Source organism: Lithobates pipiens, unplaced genomic scaffold (genome assembly GCF_037356315.1).
Source record: "Lithobates pipiens isolate NorthernLeopardFrog02 unplaced genomic scaffold, aLitPip1_a1.2 Scaffold_8, whole genome shotgun sequence".
In the NCBI taxonomy this organism is placed as follows: domain Eukaryota; kingdom Metazoa; phylum Chordata; class Amphibia; order Anura; family Ranidae; genus Lithobates; species Lithobates pipiens.
The window spans coordinates 659,566,268-659,573,381 of NW_027507903.1; the positions used below are offsets into that span (position 1 = coordinate 659,566,268).

General features: G+C 50.7%; 1 protein-coding gene across 1 annotated transcript in view; it reads right to left on the reverse strand.

The window, feature by feature from the left end:
- Nucleotides 1-6,701, reverse strand: part of LOC143961784 (NACHT, LRR and PYD domains-containing protein 3-like) — a 47,389-nt gene extending 40,688 nt beyond the window's left edge. Inside the window, exon 1 of the mRNA XM_077471120.1 lies at nucleotides 6,463-6,701. The gene's annotated coding sequence lies outside the window, so the exon portion shown is untranslated. The remainder of the gene's footprint in view (nucleotides 1-6,462) is intronic.
- Nucleotides 6,702-7,114: the final 413 nt, after the last annotated feature.

Consider the following 7,114-nt stretch of genomic DNA (forward strand, 5'->3'; position numbering starts at 1 on the left):
CAGTACATACATACATAAACAGTAGATATATAGATAGATCCCTATTTCTTCTTCTCCTGACTCCTCTAGGTCAAGTGATAATTCAGGTTTGGGGTCACCTAGGGGAAGGGTGGTGAAGGGTTGAGGATCAGTTAGGATTAGGAGGTGAAATATAAAGATTTATTTTCTACTCCATCAACTTTATCTCCAACATTTTGTAATACTCAGCATCAGGGGCATTTCTAGGTCTACAAAATATCTGGGGTTAGAGCCCATAGCAGCGTAGTAAATAAAGTCATACGCTTGGGAGGGCATATATATATATATATCCCCAGAGAGCCCCGCTTAAATCAGGGTCTCCAGAGAGCCCCCCCCCCTTAAATAAGGGTCCCAAGAGAGCCTCCCCCTTACATCAGGGTCCCCAGAGAGCCTCCCCCCTAAATAAGGGTCCCCAGAGAGCCTCCCCCCTAAATAAGGGTCCCCAGAGAGCCTCAGCTTTAAATCAGGGTCTCCAGAGAGCCTCCCCCTTAAATAAGGGTTCCCAGAGAGCCTCAGCTTTAAATCAGGGTCTCCAGAGAGCCTCTCCCTTAAATAAGGGTCCCAAGAGAGCCTCCCCTTAAATCAGGGTCCACAGAGAGCATCCCCCTTACATTTTGGTCACCGGAGAACCTCCCCCTTAAATCAGGGTCTCCAGAGAGCCTCCCCCTTAAATAAGGGTCCCCCAGAGACCCTCACCCTTAAATCAGTGTCCCCAGAGAGCCCCCCCCCTTAAATTAGGGTCCCAAGAGAGCCACGCCCTTAAATCAGGGTCCTCAGAGAGCCCCCCTTAAATCAGGGTCCCAAGAGAGCCTCCCCCTTACATCAGGGTCCCCAGAGAGCCTCCCCTTAAATCAGGGTCCCCAGAGAGCATATCCCTTACATTTTGGTCACCAGAGAACCTCCCCCTTAAATCAGGGTCCCCAGAGAGCATCCCCCTTAAATTAGGGTCCCCAGAGATCCCACCCCCCACTTACATCAGGGTCCCCAGAGAGCCTCCCCTTCCCATGGGGACCCCTGCAGAGACTCTGGGCTATGGGCCCCAGATTCAGGGATATACTATAGCCCCAAAAGCCACCCCCTACCGACGCCACTGCTCAGCATTGTACAGAGTCCACATTTCAGCATCCATCCCTTCCAGTCTTTATCATATCCCTCCAGTCATCCTGGTAGAATTCATGGTAGAACTCAGGGAGTGTCGATGAGGGTATGCTGACACCTGCAGTTCACCACAGCTAGATCATTCTCATAGATGGATGCTGGAAATTTTAGTTCCCCGTGACGTCAGTGGAAGGATACTGCGACTTGTAGTTCTCCCCTAATCTCAATGGAGGGATGCTGGGACTTGTAGTCCCCATGATATCAGTGGAGAGATGCTGGGACTTGTAGTCCCCCATGATATCAGTGGAGTGATGCTGGCACATGTAGTCCCCCCTATGATATTAGTATGGGGGTGCTGGGACTTGAAGTTCTACATGATATCAGTGGCGGGATGCAGTGACTTGTAGTCCCCCATGATAGCAATAGGGGGATGTTGTGTACGGGGATACATAGAATTATACAGACTCTCCTCCTCTCGATACAGTATAGACCATCCATTTGTATACTATCTATTTGAAGCCCACATCATATACAGATTTCTGGTCTATTTGGTATTAAAGAGGAAGTAAAGGCAGTTAAAAAAAATGCAACCTGCAAGGCAAAGGCATAATGAGCTAGTATGCATAGCATACTAGCTCATTATGAATAACTTACCTGAGAACAAAGCCCCCGAAGCGGTCCACCAACTTCCTGTTCGCCGCTGCCATGTATCCCGGAGTGACTTCCGGGTCTCGCTGCTCCGGCGCTGTAATTTGCCGGAGCCGCGATGACGTCACTCCCGCGCATGCGCACTGGAGCCGACACGAGCGGCATATCGCCGCGATCTGCGGGCTGCCCAGTGCGCCTGCGCTCCGCTGTCTATGGTGGCTGTCTTTTTGTAAATATCTCCGTATAGGTTTGGGAGATATTTCTTGGAACTACAGGTAAGCCTTAATCTAGGCTTACCTGTAGGTCAAAGTGGTTTGTAAGGGTTTACAACCACTTTAAAGCGACATTAAAACGTATTTTTTTATTAAAATAACAAACTTGTTATACTTACCTGCTCTGCATAACAGTTTTTCACCATCCTCTTCATCTGGGCTCCCCCTCATCGGAAAGTGCCCCCCATGGAAAGTCCTATTCTATGGGGGCACCTGTGCGGGCTTGCTCCCGAGCCCCGTCTGTGTTACCATTGACACAGAGGGGGTGGCTCAGCCACGCCCCCCCGCTTGCTTTAAGTGCTGTTCAGTGGGTGGAGTTCCCGTTTCCTACCGGCCCTCAGAATATTGAACTCCGCTTTGTTTAGACCAAACAGGAGAGATGCTGAACAGAGGTATCTATAGAAAGATTCAGGCCGCGTACACACGCGCGGACTGTTCGCCCAACCTTGTTCGGCAAACAGTTTCGGCAAACAGTCCGCTCAAAATTTGCATGAGCGGACTTGCCCACACACGAGCGGACTGTTTCAGCGAACTGTTTGCCAAACAGTTCGCTCAACTTTTGAAATGAACGGACTCGCCCACGTAAGGAGGAGGCAAATCCGCCCATTTCGAGCGCGTGTACAGGTAGGCGGGGCCCGCGAAGGAAACGTCGCGGGCTCCGCCGCCTGGAATGGGCTTAAAGGGGAACCCCAACGCCGAAAAAAATCGGCGTGGGGGTTCCCCCAAAGTCCACACCAGACCCTTGTCCGAGCACGCTACCCGGCCGGCCAGGAAAGGGGGGCGAGCGAGCGCGCCCCCCCTCCTGAGCCGTACCAGGCCGCGTGCCCTCAACATGGGGGGGTGCCTTGGGGAAGGGGGGCCGCGCGGCCCCCCCACCCCAAAGCACCTTGTCCCCATGTTGATGAGGACAAGGGCCTCTTCCCGACAACCCTGGCCGTTGGTTGTCGGGGTCTGCGGGCGGGGGGCTTATCGGAATCCGGGAGCCCCCTTTAAGAAGGGGGCCCCCGGATACCGGCCCCCCACCCTATGTGAATGAGTATGGGGTACAATGTACCCCTACCCATTCACCTGTGAAATAAAGTACAAAAAAAAACACAACACAGGGGAAAAAATATTTTATTGCACAGCTCCGGGGGTCTTCCGTCTTCGGGGGTCTTCTCGCCGGACTCCTCCGCTATCTGTGTGTAGCTCTTTTGCTAGCGGAGGAGTCCGGCTTTCTTCCTCCCCACCGCCGGCCTCTTCTCCCGACTTCGGGGGTCTTGTCCCCCTCTTCGGTTCTTCTGCCGGGCCACCGCGCCTTCTTGTAGCTCTTTTGCAGGCGGTGGCCCGGTCTTCTGTCGCCGCTGCCTTCCGTTCTTCTGTCGCCGCCTTCGGTTCTTCTGCCGGGCCACCGCGCCTTCTTGTAGCTCTTTTACAGGCGGTGGCCCGGTCTTCTGTCGCCGCTGTCGCCGCCGACTTCCGTTCGTGTTCTTCTTCTTGCTCTTCTCCAGGAGATGTTGACACGTCGCTCCCTCCGGCCGGAATGCCAGAGCCACGCTGTGCGGTCACTTATATAGTGACAATGGGGCGGGGTCACATGGTATATGTCACATGGGTTGGTCACATGGGTTGATGTCACATGGGGACTATGACATCGTAAGGGGGCGGGGTCACCATGTGACCAACCCATGTGACATATACCATGTGACCCCTCCCCATTGTCACTATATAAGTGACCGCACAGCGCGGCTCTGGCATTCCGGCCGGAGGGAGCGACGTGTCAACATCTCCTGGAGAAGAGCAAGAAGAACAAGAAGAAGAACACGAACGGAAGTCGGCGGCGACAGCGGCGACAGAAGACCGGGCCACCGCCTGCAAAAGAGCTACAAGAAGGCGAGGTGGCCCGGCAGAAGAACCGAAGGCGGCGACAGAAGAACGGAAGGCAGCGGCGACAGAAGACCGGGCCACCGCCTGCAAAAGAGCTACAAGAAGGCGCGGTGGCCCGGCAGAAGAACCGAAGAGGGGGACAAGACCCCCGAAGTCGGGAGAAGAGGCCGGCGGCGGGGAGGAAGAAAGCCGGACTCCTCCGCTAGCAAAAGAGCTACACACAGATAGCGGAGGAGTCCGGCGAGAAGACCCCCGAAGACGGAAGACCCCCGGAGCTGTGCAATAAAATATTTTTTCCCCTGTGTTGTGTTTTTTTTTGTACTTTATTTCACAGGTGAATGGGTAGGGGTACATTGTACCCCATACTCATTCACATAGGGTGGGGGGCCGGTATCCGGGGGCCCCCTTCTTAAAGGGGGCTCCCGGATTCCGATAAGCCCCCCGCCCGCAGACCCCGACAACCAACGGCCAGGGTTGTCGGGAAGAGGCCCTTGTCCTCATCAACATGGGGACAAGGTGCTTTGGGGTGGGGGGGCCGCGCGGCCCCCCCTTCCCCAAGGCACCCCCCATGTTGAGGGCACGCGGCCTGGTACGGCTCAGGAGGGGGGGCGCGCTCGCTCGCCCCCCTTTCCTGGCCGGGCGGGTAGCGTGCTCGGACAAGGGTCTGGTGTGGACTTTGGGGGAACCCCCACGCCGATTTTTTTCGGCGTTGGGGTTCCCCTTTAAGCCCATTCCAGGCGGCGGAGCCCGCGACGTCTCCTTCGCGGGCCCCGCCTACCTGTACACGCGCTCGAAATGGGCGGACTTTCCGAGCGGGAACAGTCCGCTCATTTCAAAAGTACAGCGGACAGGCCCACACACGGGCGGACTGTTCGCTCAAACACAGTTTCAGCGGACAGTTTTTCGGAATTTCCGAAAGACTTTGTCCGTCCAACTGTCCGCTGAAACTGTCCGCTGAAAGCCCACACACGAGCGGACTGTCCGCCCAAACACTGTTCAGCGGACAAGGTTGGGCGAACAGTCCGCCCGTGTGTACGCGGCCACAGACTCTCCTCCTCTCTGTACAGTATACATAGTCCATGTATAGTATACACTAAAACCTTGGATTGTGAGCACAATTCGTTCCGGAAACATGCTTGTAATCCAAAGCACTTGTATATCAAAGTGAATTTCCCCATAAGAAGTAATGGAAACTCGGATGATTCGTTCCACAACCATTTATTCATAGGGCCTTCAGTTTATAGTCCATATAAAAAGATTGTAGCAATGTGACCAGGTTGTGTAACCATAAAATATCCATCCACAAATGGAAGACTCCACAGGGGGATTAGAAGGAAAATCCATCAAGAGCTACAGAGTATAAAAGAGAAGAGAAGAGCCTCTAAGTGTAGCGATATGTTACTAAATGTTGTACCTTCATTAAATGTAACTCTTTTATACTCAGCTGTGACATGACTCTACTTGTATATCAAGACATCGCTTGTATATCAGGTCAACATTTATTAAACATTTTTTTGCTTGTCTTGCAAAACGCTCTCAAACCAAGGTTGTACTGTACACGATCTATACGGAGCCTACACAATATACAGACTTCAGGTCTGTTTGGAATTAGAGTTAGTTCCCATTTCATGCCGGCTCTTCCAATATGGAACTCGGCTCCATTAGAATGAATGATTTAACCTCCCTGGCGGTACGATTATTTTGGATTTTAGGCGCTGAAAGCGGTACAATTATTTCCCATGAAAATTTTACTTTTTAGATTGTAGTCCTGTAATTCTTAGGAATAACTCTCTTAAATCTGTCCAAACCAGAGTCTAGTAGACATCCCGGATATGATAAAGTTTGAAAAATGAAATCATAAATTATAATATAATAAATAACCATAAATAATTGTACCAAATAATAATATAACAATAATAAAAATTATTCAATAATGTAATCAAATCAAAAACACAGAAATTTGCTGAGTTGCAGAATTGTCGCCGTCATTACTTTTCAGTATTTGATGACGGATCTCCCCACAAATCGCTATCGCTCAATACTGCGAGTGATTCCAATTTATTGTCACTGTTTTCTAGCTGGACTAAAATAATTTTTGATGTAAAGGGACAGTTTTGGTTGCTATGGACAATCTCCAGTTTCCAGGCATAAAGAACAGTTTTTATAATATAAAACTACATGCAGGACACTGGAGAGACCACTAGGGACAAAGGGGGTGTGAAATTATTACATACAGCAATGTGATCTGTAAGATTACATTATACTGTATGTAATGTGTGTGTTTCACTTTTTGAATTTGGCGCCGATCTCCGTCCCCGTGCGTCGCAACGCTCGCAGGGAACGGAGATCGGCTCTGTGATGAATCGAGCGGAGGATGAGCCACTCGTACAGGGGGGGACATCGCTGGATCCAGGGGAGAAAGTAAGTAAACCTCCTCCTGGATTCAGCGATGCGGTCCGGAGTCTGGCTCGGGGGTTACCGCTTTTGGTATAAAACTTCCACCCCGAGCCAGACTCGGGAACACCGCCAGGGGGGTTAAGAATGGTTGGTGGAGTCTCACCTTGTTATATCTACCCATACATCCTCCAATCAAATTATTTGTACTTCCCGACAATGAAGAGGCTTGAAAATATCTTCTAGAAAGGTGAAGAGTCCGATCACAGAAGATTCTGGAAGAGAAAACCTGGAATCACGGCACTGGCAGAATCCAACTTCTTCTTATCCTATGAAGACCAGAAGTGAGTGAAGACGTGTTTCTGCCTCGTCTCATATAACGTCCTTCCAGAATCCAGGAGGAGGGTGAGAAGGGATTTCTAGTAACATAACACACCTCCACCTGTATCGACTGTTCGGACGTCATTCATCTCCAACGCGACACGGCGCTGGGTGTGTCCACATTCCTCGTCCTGTATAACAAGGTGAATACGTTTCACCCTGAGGGGTCTAGTTATAAAAAGATCTGCAGAGATACTCAACCAGCAAACTGAATGTCTATCTGTCATAGACGAGGGACTGAGGGTGGAGGGATGAGGGAGCCTTAATCATTTTCCACGGCATTTATTTTGTATAAATAGAGCAATAACAGCTTTATTTATACAAAACAATGTTAAAACATAGAACACCACAACATACTGTATATATAACCCGGATATAAGAACATATTGATAATAGACATACTAATAATCCCCCTTACAAGTCACCGACAGATTGAG